This window comes from Bubalus bubalis, chromosome 21 (genome assembly GCF_019923935.1).
Source record: "Bubalus bubalis isolate 160015118507 breed Murrah chromosome 21, NDDB_SH_1, whole genome shotgun sequence".
Classification (NCBI taxonomy): domain Eukaryota; kingdom Metazoa; phylum Chordata; class Mammalia; order Artiodactyla; family Bovidae; genus Bubalus; species Bubalus bubalis.
The window spans coordinates 1,403,120-1,417,310 of record NC_059177.1 but is presented as its reverse complement, the minus strand read 5'-3'; the positions used below and the strand labels follow the sequence as shown (position 1 = coordinate 1,417,310).

The following is a 14,191-nucleotide window of genomic DNA, read 5'->3' as shown; positions in this document are numbered from 1 at the left end:
CTTAATTTTTGCTACAAGAGCTGATTTTACAATGGATGTCTGCCACCTCTTTCCTCAGTTTATTGTGACCTATATCCCCTTGGTGTTGTGGTGACCAGAGCTTGTACTGGATGTTGACCAAAGACTTCCTTTTACTCTGTGGTTTTCACTGTTCTGTCAGGGGTATGCTTCCTAGTTATTAGAGTAGACACCCCCAAATCTAATTCTTAGCTATGCTTCTGATCTGCTATGTGAAGTATGCAGGAATGGAGCATTCCCACTGGAAGATAACCCACTGAATATTCCTTCTCTGGAGCTATTCACCTGTGAGTGTGCTCTGTTGTGTCACCTTTTACCTACTGTGCAAGCTCTCAGATTAAAATGTTGTTGTCACTCCTCTCAGCCCCACCTTAACTGTAGCTATGCTGACAATTGACTCTGGGGTCTTTCAGGCATTGTCTTCATTAGGCCACCAACATAGATCCACTGAAGCCAGGTCCAAGGATTGCAGTGATCATAAATCTAGATCTGCTGTGGGTGCTATGTGTGCAGCTCAGACTCTGGCCTGGCCCAACCCACATGTGTATGTGTCCACAAAGTCTACAGCTGCTAAAGCTAGACCCATCTCACTTGGAACACTTGTCTGTTCAGATGTTCCACAACTGCTCACTTGACCAAGCCATTTGCAGGGGTTTAGTCCATGGTTCACACAGCTGCAAGGGGAGATTTTACCTCTTCTTTCTTAGTTGCACAGCCTGTGGGGCTCAGCTTTGGTTTCAGTCCCATCTCTGCATGTGGACCACCCTCAGGCATCTGCTCCCCACTAAGGCAAGAGGGAGTGGACATGGCAACCCTTTGGGGTTCATGTGCTCACTCAAGTGGGAGGGAGAGGAGGTGGTGATTGATTGAAGTGCATAAACCTGCCCTGCTGAGAGCCTTTCCTATTGCCTGAGTAAGCAGGGGTGTGTGCATGGGGAGAGAGGCTAAAGTGGCAGCATTACCCATCACTCATCACTCAACAATGGCCCTTTGCCTTTATGGTAGATAAGGGCTCCCTGCAGGAATATTCCCAGTTGCAGAGTTCCCCACTCCCAGACCCTTAGACTGGCTCCTTACAGCTAACAGTCCTCTCCCCAGGTTTGCTCTCCAAATCCCATATTCCAGCACCCAGCTCCCATCCATACCAGTGGACACACCTCTCAGGCTGGGGCACTCCGGACTGTGGCATACACCATCTGTATAGGTCTCATTCTGTCCTGCTTACCACAGACTGATTGTTGGTCTCTCCTCTGGGCCCCTCAACCTCCCATTTGTCCCTGCTGATCTCCCACCAGTGAGGGGTTTCCCCAGATACGGGAACCTCTCTTTTAGCTCCCCCCCTACCCAGGGGCACAGGTCCCATTTCACTTCTTCTTTTCTATTTCCTTTTCTCTCTTTTGTCCTACCCAGTTACACACGGATCTTTCTTGTCCAAGGTCCTCTGCTAGTGTTCATCAGGTCTCTGTGAGGATTGTTCCACAATGCATCCTTGATACTATTGTGAGAAGATGTGGACTCCATGTCCTCCTATTCTGCTGTCTTGACTCAGCTCCCCCTATAGCTTTGACAAATGCACAATGTCATTTATCCACCATCATGGTATCCTACACAATAGTTGTACTGCCCTAAAAATTTCCTGTCTCTCACTACTCAGTCCTCTCCCCACCAGCTACAAAATAATGGCAACCACTGTTCTTTTTACTGTTTCTTGAGTTTTATCCTTTCCAGAATGGCATATAATTGGAATCATATAGTGTGGAGTCTTTTCAGATTGGCTTGGCTGCTGCTTCTCTTTTTAATCTTTTGAGACTGAATTGACACATAACATTGAATTAGTTATGAGTGTACAGCATAATGATGTAGGTATATATAATAAAATTATTACCTCAGTAAATTAAGTTATCATTCATTACTGCACATAGTTACTAATTCTGTGTGTTTGTATGATGAGAACTTTTAAGATCTCTCTTAGCAACTTTCAAATATACAATACAATATTGTTTCCTATGGTTACTGTGGTGTACATGACATCTTCAGGACTTATGTATTTTATAAGTAGAAGTTACTGCCTTTCGCCCACATCCACCTTGTGCCTCTGAAAACCAACCAGATTGGCTTCTTTTTACTTAGCAACAGCATTTGAGATTTCTCCATATATTTTTGTGGCTTGACGATTCTTTTATCTCTAAATAATACTCCAATGTATGAATGTATCACGTTTTTTTTTTTTTTATCCATTCACTTATTGAAGGACATTTTGATTGCTTCCAATTTGGGGCAGCAATTAATTAGATTTTGGTAGGAAGTACATGACTCTGCCAACACAACTCTAAGTGCTCGCTCATTACAGTCTAGAAGTAGAGCCATCTGCACACGCTAGTTCTGCTCTTCTCTGCAGATTTTACATCAGCTCTTTGACACTTTTCATGATTATGTATTAAGGAATAAATAAATCTCAAATTCTGAGCCTAATATTTTTTGATAAGCCAACACATTTAACATAAAAGCAACCAAGATAATTAAAGGATCATTTGAGAAAATACTGATGGTATTAAGGATATTTTGACTGAAGAAGAGAGAACTCAATGACCCTGAGAAACATCTTCAACCTTGTCAAGACATCATAGGAAGAGGGTGGGTGCATCTTGTTTTGTGGGACCATGAAAGGCAGACTAGGAGCAGTTGCCCACCCATGTTGTTGTAGGTATTTCCCCATCTCTTATCAAAGAACAGGAGTGAGTAGCCATCTGACAATCTAGTCTCAAAATTGATAGGCCAACACATTTAACATAAAAGCACATTCCTGATAAATCCCTAAATACACTCCATATAAACTTTATTTCAAAATTTGTCAATTAAGAAATCTTCTAAATAGGAACTTTCCAAAACAATATTAAAATTGAAGCCAATAATCCTTATATGCATCTATATCTCAGAGGTCACAGGATCCCCTTGAACCTGATTGAAGCCAACTTTTTTTTAAATTTTATTATTTAACTTTACAATATTGTATTGGTTTTGCCATATTAAAACCCTTATATAGAGAACATTCACTGCAGCATAGGGTAGGGTCTTGCCCACGAGAAGGCAGACACTGCTGCTCTCTGGGCCCACATGTTTTGGTGTCTAGACAGTTCAAAGTTCCTCCTGCAGTTTTAATCTAAAGTGAAACCTTTAGGTGTCTCCCAGTGCTTTTCACTAAGCGCTCTGAGGACCCGTGTGCAGCTCTCTCCCTTGCAGCCCAGAACCACCTGCAGCGCACATGCTGTCTGACACTGAGGTCCTTCATGTCCAGCAAGCATCTGCTTTAGCGGACTCCTAGCCAGGGCCCAGCGCTTACAACTACCCACAAACATTCCTGGTTCTTCTCTGAAAACTAAGTTTCTCAGGGCCATGATGTCTTTCCCGAATCACACTTCATTTTCTGAGACCCAAATTTTCTGCTATTCTTCTGATATTCTTTTTTTTTTTTTTTAATATTTTGAATGTTGAATTTTTTTAATCTTTAAATTTATTTATTTTAATTGGAGGCTAATTACTTTACAATATTGTATTGGTTTAAACCTGATTGTTTATTGCCCCCTCTCTGTTTCTCTCTTATTTTCACAGATGCAGATATCAGACATTGAGAAGACTGTGGTTCTTTCATGGCTGCTTTTATGGATGGATGTTCTTGTCTGAATATCTGGTCAGCTCTTTCTCTGATGCCAATGTAGTCTCATTGTGCCTGAAGCCTGGCCCTGGGTTAGGAAATAGTTTTCCATATTTAAGAGTAGCTCCCCCAGGACATGACTTGACTTCATGAACTTAGCCTGAGCTCCTCATGTGAGAGTCATAAAAGGCATTTTGACTCAAACCTATATTTCTTTTGGCTTCAAGAGAGGACTATATAAACTTTAATTTGGCCGTGCATGTCAGGAAAGTAAATGCCTTTAAAAGCCTCCATTTAAGATCAGACTTTGTATTTACACTCCCTCTGTCAGAGTAAAGTACACAGAAGTAGCAAGCCATGCTTATAATGCCATCAGTTTAATGAGTTTCTACATTCTAATAAAATATCAAACATTGGCAGCATCACCGTCTTCTGACTTATGTCTATCAACATGAATGCATCACAGTGTTACCTTCTAGCTTCATGTTAGAATATTATTGCATCATTTCACACCTGAAGATCCTTTATTTTTTCAGTCAGTTGTGCCAAAATAATCGAGAAAGAGAAGCAGACAGTAAAACACACAAAGTTGGCCTTTATGTTCATTTGAAAGCAGTGATCATTTAATCCTGTGGCATGTCTGTGGTTTTTTTTTTTTTTTTTTAATCTGAAGTGATAGATTAAGGAGCCTGAAGCAAGAAACCTGACGTCACAGAGGAGACTGAAGAGTTTATCCTGAATGGGACGGTCAGGTCAGAAGTCGATGATACACACAAGGGTGTGTGGCAGCAGTGAGGCGGGAGGAGAGTCAGGGTGTGTATGTACCATTGGGCACAATTCCAGAAACTATGCTCACTGCTGGGACACAGGGAAGGGCAGCGGGCTGGGTGCGCATGGCCCTCCTGCAGCGTGGCTAAATGATTCTAAGTGAGCAGAGGAGACAGCCCCTTGTTTGCCCAGCCTGTGGGGCACACATCCTAAGAAAGTCACGCCAGGGCTTCTGGGAGACCCTCCGAACCTCAGCAAAGATGCAGAGGTTTGAGAGGCTTTGATGTCTCAGGAGCCATCAGATAATTAGAGCACAGGGTTCTTGACAGAATTCCCTAAAGCAGAGGCTCTAGACTCATCTTGAAGACTGATCCTCTCTCCTGAAAATGTGATACACATACACTGCATTTTGTGAACAATTTCCAGGTTTCAAGGTCTTTGAAGAGTCCGTGTCCTAAGCCTCTGAGCTGGTATCCACAGGCTACCTGTTTGGCATCTGCTGATGCACTGACACTGCTCTCAGGGAACTGGGGCCGGCACTTCCCCAGATTAAGACATATCACTGCTGCTCTCAGCTCAGAAATGGGCTTGTTACCCCTGAAGCTGCAGTAATAAAAAACCAGTTAACAAGTATTCAACTCGTCTTAATACCAGAGGAACCAGAGGAGACTGGCTCTTCCAGCCACTTCCCTCCTCAAGCAGGCAGCTTTTTCAGACCATCACAGATGGATATGCATTTTCCTCTTGAATGTATCCTAAACCGGGATGGCCACATTCCAGTATTTTTTTCCAGATACTTTTAATGAATGAAATCTTTTCTCTTGTATTTGAAGCTGCTTGTTCATCCTCAGTTCTCTGGAAGCACTTAAAAATACTGATTGGGACTTCCTGAAAAACTCATCTGTCCATTTGTCAGTGGACTCTATGTGTGCTTAATGGATAAAGACTAGACGAACAACAGCAGTGAAGATTTTGCTGATTCTTGGCCATTTGGTCAAGTCACATCTCCAGGAGCAGGTCCCTTGTAACTGACTCCAGTGCCTGTGTCTTTCCTTCTTCAGCTCTGTTTACTCAAGCCAGCCCTACATTCCATGGATATTTCTGAGATTTTGACTATAGAGTGCATTTCCTTGTACAAACCCTTACAAAAGTTAAAGTATATTTTCTAGTACTTGTATTATAATTTCCCAGCCATTAAAACATTGATTTACATATTTTAAAGCAGTAGCAAACCTAATCCTTGCATATATCTTTTTAAAATGTGAGTGAAGAGTTTGATTCAATAATCAATCTGCAAATGTGTTTGGTGAACCTGCTCTATTGTCTTGAAATGAGAAAATGTTGAAAAAGGTTAAGTGTATAATAACATTCACTGTTAGATCAATGTTGAGATAATTTGGATGTGACATGACTGAAGTGTAATTCCCAGAGCTATTTCCATGCCTCTTTACTAGAGAGAGAATGTTATTTAATGGTGTAACCTGAGTCTCAACAAGGCCTGAGAAGGCAGAGTATCTGTTGCCTCCAAACAGAGAATCACTTTTCACATCAGTATTGGATTAAGTGCCTTGTGGTGCTCTCCCTTTGGGTCACTAAATCACCAATGGTTAGTAATGCATCACTGGAAAGCCAGCAACAAGCCTTTCGGGACAGACAGTCTTATGTCATTGGAAGAGATCTTTTGATAAGTCATGAGAGAGACAAAAAGGTGCTCAGGTAAGAACACTGGCCTCCAATTGGCTTCTGGGGAGGCAGATCTGGGGCTCCATTCTTCTCTGTCCCTTCCCAGGCAGCTCTCAGCCTTCTGCTCTAGAGAAGTACTGAACAAAGATAGGGCCCACTCCAGGGACACCAAATTATTGTTCTGTGCGATAGTGCTGAGCACCCACTTGAAGGTTGTTTCACTGTCCATGGTATCAGGGTGAGGCTGTCAGTGTCTGGAGGCCTTGGAGCCTAGGGAACCATGCTTCTTGTAGAGTTCTGTCTCAGTGAGACTGGGCCTGCGTATATCTCCTTACATTTGCAGGCCTGAAACAGTCCTGTATTTGGATTGCTAGAGGTAAAGTTAAATTTTCCCATAAAAGCAGTGGTATAATATTAGGACATGTATTTGGTCAATAACATCATACAAACTAGTCTTATTAGGCTTGTAGGTAATTACATTTATTCGTCCTTTTTATTTGCTTTAGGCTCTAGACTCCATCTTAAGTGTTCTTCATAAACAAGATTGTGTTATTAAGGAAACATGCCAGAACATGGTTCCAGAAACTTTTTGGTTTATTTTTCCAGAATTATGCAAGCCAGAGTGGCATTCCAAAACCTCTCTTTTTCCATTTTCCATCACCGATTATTTTTAAAAGCTTCAATTTTACTCCCCTATCCTCAACAGAGGCAGATGCCTCTTACCATTTCTGCCTGGCAATGGGGTTTCCAGCAATGTGGGAATAAGCAGAGCCCCACTTTCTACTAAAGTCCTTGCTTCAATGAGCACACCTCTCTCCACCCCCTGCTGAACATCTGTGCTGGAGCATCAGAAAGACACCAGCTATCTCCTCTAGAATCATCTGACTGTACTGGGGTGCTTTGTCCCTACAACCTTTGTCCCTCAGAGACTGTGACACCTTCCAAGGCAGAGACCTTTGTCTGTGTATCTTTCTGTCCCCTAGGCTTGGCAAAAAGCTGGTGTTCAATTAAAGTTTTCAAAATAAAGGAACAAAAGAATGGGGGAGGTATTAACCAGGAAGGGCTCTGGCATGGGTAATTTACGTGTATTGGATGGTTTGCCCTACTTGGGCAGTATGTTCTTATCATGAGTGGAAAGCACCAGATTTAGGGAGTAGCCAGTTAGAAAGCTGCTAACAAAAGGAATGCAGTCTTCAGTGGATTAATGGTACCAAGGCAGGAAGTGTTTCTGCCCCTGATCCAAGTAGACATTAACCATTGAAATCAGGTCAAGACACAAGAAAGTACTACACCAAAAGCTGTCCAGCTAGCCCAAGTGGCAAGGGAGAGAAGCATAAGGAGTATAGAAGTACTGAGAAAATGTTCCAGTATTCTGAATTTTTGCCCAGAGGCCTTCTGCCAGCAGGATGAAGGCTGATGTGCCTTGTCATCCCGTGTGAAATCAAGGATTCATGTGGGAGAGTTTGAGAACACTTTGCCAGGCAGGCAGGCCACTGAAGCCTCTGGACACTAATGCATTTGATACAATTTTAGCTCCCAACAGTTCAGCTTTGTTCTTACATAGGTCCAACATCACTTTTTAAAAAACAATGGATTGTGGGACTCTACCAGTAGAAATATGATAAATTCCCATTTTAATCCTCCTCAGAGCAGGATAGCAAATTACAGGAAAGTGTTTGTATAGCACTCCCTCCCCCAGCATCTTTGCTCCTCTGCTGCTTCCTCATCACTTCCTCCCCAACCCTTCAGGGTGGGCCCTGCCGTCCACCACCTCAATCTCCCATCAGTCACACAGGAAGGTTCCTGTTCTTCCTGGGTCTCCTCTCCCCAAAGCTCATGGATCTCAAACAGTTGTTAGGAAGAAAGGATGCTCATATTTCTAATCAGTTCATTCACACTGAGGTGGTAACTGGTAGATTTAGACTTACTGGCAAGGTAATTGCATTTACAAAATGTATGCCCTTTGATGAATTCCTGAATTAGTGCCAGGTGTTTGAGATGCGGTGTTTCCAGAGGAGAAGTTTTCCCAGGCCTTAGAAAAAGCCAGCACCTTAGGACAGAAGTCTGAAAAATTGTGGATTTACGTCCGGGAACATGAACTCTGCAAAGTCTAGACTATTTCCTCTGTCTCTCTGAACTCTGAGCTTGGTTTACTTTCTTCCCTCACAACTGCAGTTCTGAACTTTACTCAACCTTTGATTTAAGAACCAAAAAGCAAGAGGAGTTGCTGACCTCAAAGAAATTTTCTTGACTTTCTTCCATAGGGGGAATAAATGGTTACATGTTGTGTAACCATAGCTCATAAAACAAGAAATGACTTGAAGTACATCATAATAATATAGGATAAATGTCCAGAAGACATTTCTATTCATAATTAGGTTCTGTCTGGTTGCACACATTCACCACTTCCTTAGAACATTTTGGAGGGCAAATAGAATGTAATTGCTGATGTATCAGGCAATTTAGTGCTTGGGAGATAACTCCAGATAAAAGAAAAGCAATCATAGATACAAGTTTTTAGCTATGAATCAACTGTAGAACAATTGCCTAATTGGAGAGATGGAAAAATAAGAATGAAGGAAATATTTCCAATAACCCAGACATCAAAAAGTGTACTGATATGGATGCTGCTGCTGCTAAGTCACTTCAGTCGTGACTGACTCTTTGTGACCCCATAGACGGCAACCTATCAGGCCCCCACCCCCCCATCCCTGGGATTCTCCAGGCAAGATTACTGGAATGGGTTGCCATTTCCTTCTCCAATGCATGAAAGTGAAAGTGAAGTTGCTCAGTCGTGTCTGACTCCTAGCGGCCCCATGGACTGCAGCCAACCAGGCTCCTCCATCCCTGGGATTCTCCAGGCAAGAGTACTGGAGTGGGTTGCCATTGCCTTCTCCGATATGGATGCAAGAGGACTCTAATCCTGATGCGATCTGTCATGCCTCTGCCTACCTCCACTTCATACATAAACACTGCTGACCAAAAACATTCAAGTGATCGAAGATGAAACATCCAATCTTATTTTCTGTTTCCACACCTGTTTTTGTTTAAACAATTTTGCTTCTATGTATTTTTTCCATTATTCTGAGGTGAAATTTTAATTTAGAATCATTTGATTAGCTTTTTTTTTAAATTTTTTGCTTTTGCCTTGGATTTTCTACAGTGTCCAGGGAGATAACTACTTTAATTTTATCTCCAATCTACTCAACATGTATGACCATGCCCCTTTCTGACAGCAGCAGTAATAAAATTCTATCCCAAGGTGAGTGCTTGGCCTAACTGAGCTATTTTACCTGCTGCTGCTGCTAAGTCACTTCAGTCATGTCCAACTCTGTGCAACCCCAAAGACCGCAGGCCACCAGGCTCCCCCGTCCCTGGGATTCTCCAGGCAAGAACACTGGAATGGGTTGCTATTTCCTTCTCTGATGCATGAAAGTGAAAAGTGAAAGTGAAGTCGCTCAGTCGTGTCTGACTCTTAGCGACCCCATGGACTGCAGCCCACCAGGCTCCTCCATCCATGGGATTTTCCAGGCAAGAGTACTGGAGTGGGGTGCCATTGCCTTCTCTGAGCTATTTTACCTAGTTTTCATCTATTTCTTCAGTCTTTCCTGAATCATTTGCCAACAAGGCCTTCTGCCCCTGGATACCTATCTTCTAACCATATCTTCTAAACATATCACTTACGTTTTCTGTCTCTTCAAGGTCATGTACTGTCTCTTGCCCCAAATCCAGTGGGATTTATCACTTGGTCACCTAAAGAGTCCCTGTGCGGCCATTTCTCTATCTCTGTTACCACTCATAACTCAGACACAATATTCCAGTCTCCTTGCCCATAATGCTCCAGCCTTCCTGTCTCTGGCTCTAGCTCTCCTACTCAAAAGGGGCCCAGGCTCTAGAACCACCTATCCCAGCCCACCAAATGTGGCCTCTGTCCTATGATCCTCCTAGGAAGGAGCAGTGCAGGCATCAAGCCAAGGGGCCTCTGGACTCAGACGTGCCATCTAGCTCTTCTCTAGAAACTGACTTCTGCCTCTCATGTCAGAGCTGGCTGACTTCATGGGGCTCTTACAGGTAATGAGACTCTCACATCTAAGGGGCTTATCTGACCTCAGTAGCCTTCCTTCTTTCCAGTAACACACCTTTACTGTAATTTCAGCAGAGCAGAGAGTAGAGTGTTGTATTCTGGAGGCTATGGACTCTCATGAGGAAATGTCTGACAAGGACCCAGTCAACTGTGAAAGCAACCAGTGGTCTGAGGACTAAGTAGTCACGCTTGCTCTTGACTCTGTGTCCAGTTGGGCTCAGCATGTTCATGATTCCCTTCTCAGCTAGGGGTATGGTCAGAGACCTCTAAAAGAGAGGTACTGATCAGGGGAAACTCTCTTGGCTCTCAAACCACTGATTCCAGTTTTGCTTTCCTTTACTTAAAATTCCTTTTGAACTCCTTTGGTCTTGATGCTCCATATTGCTTCATACACAGGCTCCCTTTGTCTGAGATGTGGTGTGTGATTCACTTTTGCTCCAGGCTTTTGTTACTGGCCAGCCCGTCCCCATGGCTGTCTCCTGAAACAGAGGGTGGAATTCCTCTTATTTTCAAGGAAGCTGAAAACCTTGAGCCACCCAGAGCTGCTGCCTGTGCTCAGCACTTGCAGAGAAAGTCTTCTTCTATGGCTCTCCTCCTTACTCCCAAGAAAGTGAAAGTCACCCTGTCAGGTATGACTCTTTGTGACCCCATGGACTATACAGTCCATTGAATTCTTCAGGCCTGAATACTGGAATGGGTAGCCATTCCCTTCTCCAGGGGATCTTCCCAACCCAGAAATTCAACCAGGGTCTCCTGCATTGCAGGTGGATTTTTTACCAGCTGAGCCACCAGGGAAGCCCAAATATATTTGAGTGGGTAGCCTATTCCTTCTCCAGCAGATCTCCCCTCCCAGGAATCAAACCAGAGTCTCCTGCATTGCAAGCGGATCCTTTACCAGCTGAGCTACCAGGGAAGCAGGCAATTCTAACTCAGTTCTGCTTTATAGACTGAGCCAAATTAATCTCCATCACACTTCACATTTCTGGTCTCCTTTCTTAGTGTAAACCTGTAGATATTTGCTCTATCTGTAGTTTGATAGTCTTACTATTTTTCTTTTTCTGTTGTTGTTGCTTAGTCACTCAGTCATGTCTGACTCTGGTACCCCATGGACTGCAGCATACCAGGCTTCCCTGTCCTTCACTATCTCCCAGAGTTTGCTCAAACTCATGTCCATTGATTCAGTATGCCATCCAATCATTTCATCCTCTGTCACCCCCTTCTCCTCCTGCTCTCAATCTTTCCCAGCGTTGGGTTCTTTTCCAATGAGTCAGCTCTTTGCATCAGGTGGCCAAAATATTGGAGCTTCAAAAAAAAAAAAGTATTGGAGCTTCAGCTTCAGCATCAGTCCTTCCAAAGAGTATTCAGGGTTGATTTCCTTTAGGATTAACTGGTTTGATCTTCTTGCTGCCCAAGGGACTCTAATGAGTATTCTCCAGCACCACAATTTGAAAGCATTAATTCTTCAGGACTCAGCTTCTTTATGGTCTAACTCTCACATCCGTACATGACTACTGGAAAAACCATAGCTTTGACCAGACGGACCTTTGTCAGCAAGGTAATGTCTCTGCTTTTTCATATATTGTCTAGGTTTCTCATAGCTTTTCTTCCGAGGAGCAAGTAATTTTAATTTAGTGGCTGCAGTCACCATCTGCAGTGATTTTTGAGCTAAAAAAAATAAGTATGTTATTGTTTCCACTTTTTCCTATGTATTTGCCATGAAGTGATGGGACAGGATGCCATGATCTTAAATTTTTTAACGTTGAGTTTTAAGCCAGCTTTTTTACTCTCCTCTTTCATCTTTATCAAGATGCTCTTCAGTTCCCCTTCACTTTCTGCTGTTAAAGTTGTATCTTGTGTATATCTGAGGTTATTGATATTTCTCCCAGCAATCTTGATTCCCATTATGTACTCTGCATATAAGATAAATAAGCAGGGTGACAATATACAGCCTTGACATACTTCTTTCCCAATTTTGAACTAGTTTGTTGTTCCATGTCATTTTAACTGTTGTTTCTTGACCTGTATATAGATTTCTCAGGAGGCAGGTAAGGTGGTTCAGTATTCCCATTTCTTTAAGAATTTTCCAGTTTGTGGTGATCCACACAGTCAAAGGCCTTAGCAATGGTCAATGAAACAGAAGTAGATATTTTTCTGGAATTCTCTCTCTCTCTCTCGTTTTTTTTTTTTTTGTATGATTCAACAGATGTTGAGAATTTGATCCTTGGTTCCTCTGCCTTTTCTAAACCCAGCTTGTACATCTGGAAGTTCTCAGTTCATGTTCTATTGAAACCTAGCTTTAAGGATTTTGAGCATCATCTTGTTAGTATGTGAATGAGCACATTTGTGCAGTAATTTGAACATTCTTTGCCATTGCCTTTCTTTAGATTGGAATGAAAACTGACCTTTTCCAGTCCTGTGGCCATCGCTGAATTTTCTAATTTTACTGGCATATTGATTGCAGCACTATCATGGCATCATTTTCTAGGATTTGAAATAGCTCAGGTGGAATTTCATCACCTCCACTAGCTTTGTTTGTAGTAATGCTTTCCAAGGCCCACTTGACTTCATACTCCAGGACATCTGGCTCTAGGTGAGTGACCACACCATCATGGTTATCCAGGTCATTAAGACTTATTTTGTATAGTTCTTCCATATTCCTAGATTCCCTCAGTCATTCATTCATCCTGAAAACATTTACTACTGCCTACTTTGTCTAGTACTCTACTCAGTGCAAATATGATAAAATTCAACCTTCTACTCTCAAGAATATAAAGATGGGAAATGTTTATAATTTAGAATTTTTACTCCCCTCCTGAACCGCAAATGTGGTTGAAAAAAAAAAAAAGCTTCTGCATCATGAAATTCTTAGCAGAAATGACCCCCTCTGGCCTTCACTGAAACTTGCCTCTCTTTTGAAGATGAGTCCCCAGTACCATCTCCAGTAGAGGCTGCTATCCTCCCATGGATGATGAGTGCAATTGTCTGGTAGTTTGAACCTTCTTTATTACTGCCCTTCCTGGGAATTGGGATGAAGATTGACCTTTTCCAGTCCTGTGGCCAATGCTGGGTTTTCCAAGTTTGCTGACATATTGAGTACAGCAGCATCCTTAATAGCATCATCTTTTAGGATTTTTTTTTTTAACTTTACAATAAATAACTCTGCTGGAATTCCATCCCCTTCACTAGCTTTATTGGCAGCAGTTTTTGCTAAGGCCCACTTGACTTCACACTCCAGAGTATCTGGCTCTAGGTGAGTGACCACACCATTGTGGTTATCTGGATCATTGTGATTTTTTTTTTTGTACAGTTTTTCTGTGTATTCTTTCCATCTCTTCTTGATCTCTTCTACTTTTATTAGGTCTTTACTCTTTCTGTCCTTTATCGTGCCTGTCTTTGGATAAAATGTTGCTTGCTACTGCTGCTAAGTCGCTTCAGTCGTGTCCGTCTCTGTGTGACCCCATAGACGGCAACCCACCAGGCTCTCCCGTCCCTGGGATTCTCCAGGCAAGAACACTGGAGTGGGTTGCCATTTCCTTCTCCAATGCATGAAAGTGAAAAGTGAAAGTGAAGTCGCTGAGTCTTGTCTGACTCTTAGCGACCCCACAGACTGCGGCCCACTAGGCTCCTCTGTCCATGGGATTTTCCAGGCAAGAGTGCTGGAGTGGGGTGTCATTTTTCTTAAAGAGATCTCTAGTCTTTCCCTTTCTGTTGTTTTCCTCTATTTCTTTGCATTTTTCATTTAAGAGGACTTTCTTGTCTCTCCTTGCTATCTCTGGAACCCTGCATTTAGATGGGTTTACCTTTCCTTTTCTCCCTTGCTTTTTGCTTCTCTTGTTTCATCGGCTGTTTGTAAAGCCTCCTCAGACAACCACTTTGCCTCCTTGCATTTCTTGCACTCTTCTCCCATACTACTAAGGTCATGCTCAAAAGCCTCCAAGTTAGGCTTTAGCATTACATGAATCAAGAACTTTCCAATGTTCAAGCTG

The 14,191-nt window shown here is 42.6% G+C and overlaps 1 long non-coding RNA gene across 1 annotated transcript in view; it reads left to right on the top strand.

Annotated features, from left to right (window-relative positions):
* Positions 1-4,092, top strand: part of LOC123330978 — a 36,395-nt gene extending 32,303 nt beyond the window's left edge. Inside the window, exon 2 of the long non-coding RNA XR_006547345.2 lies at positions 3,628-4,092. This is a non-coding gene — a long non-coding RNA (uncharacterized LOC123330978). The remainder of the gene's footprint in view (positions 1-3,627) is intronic.
* Positions 4,093-14,191: the final 10,099 nt, after the last annotated feature.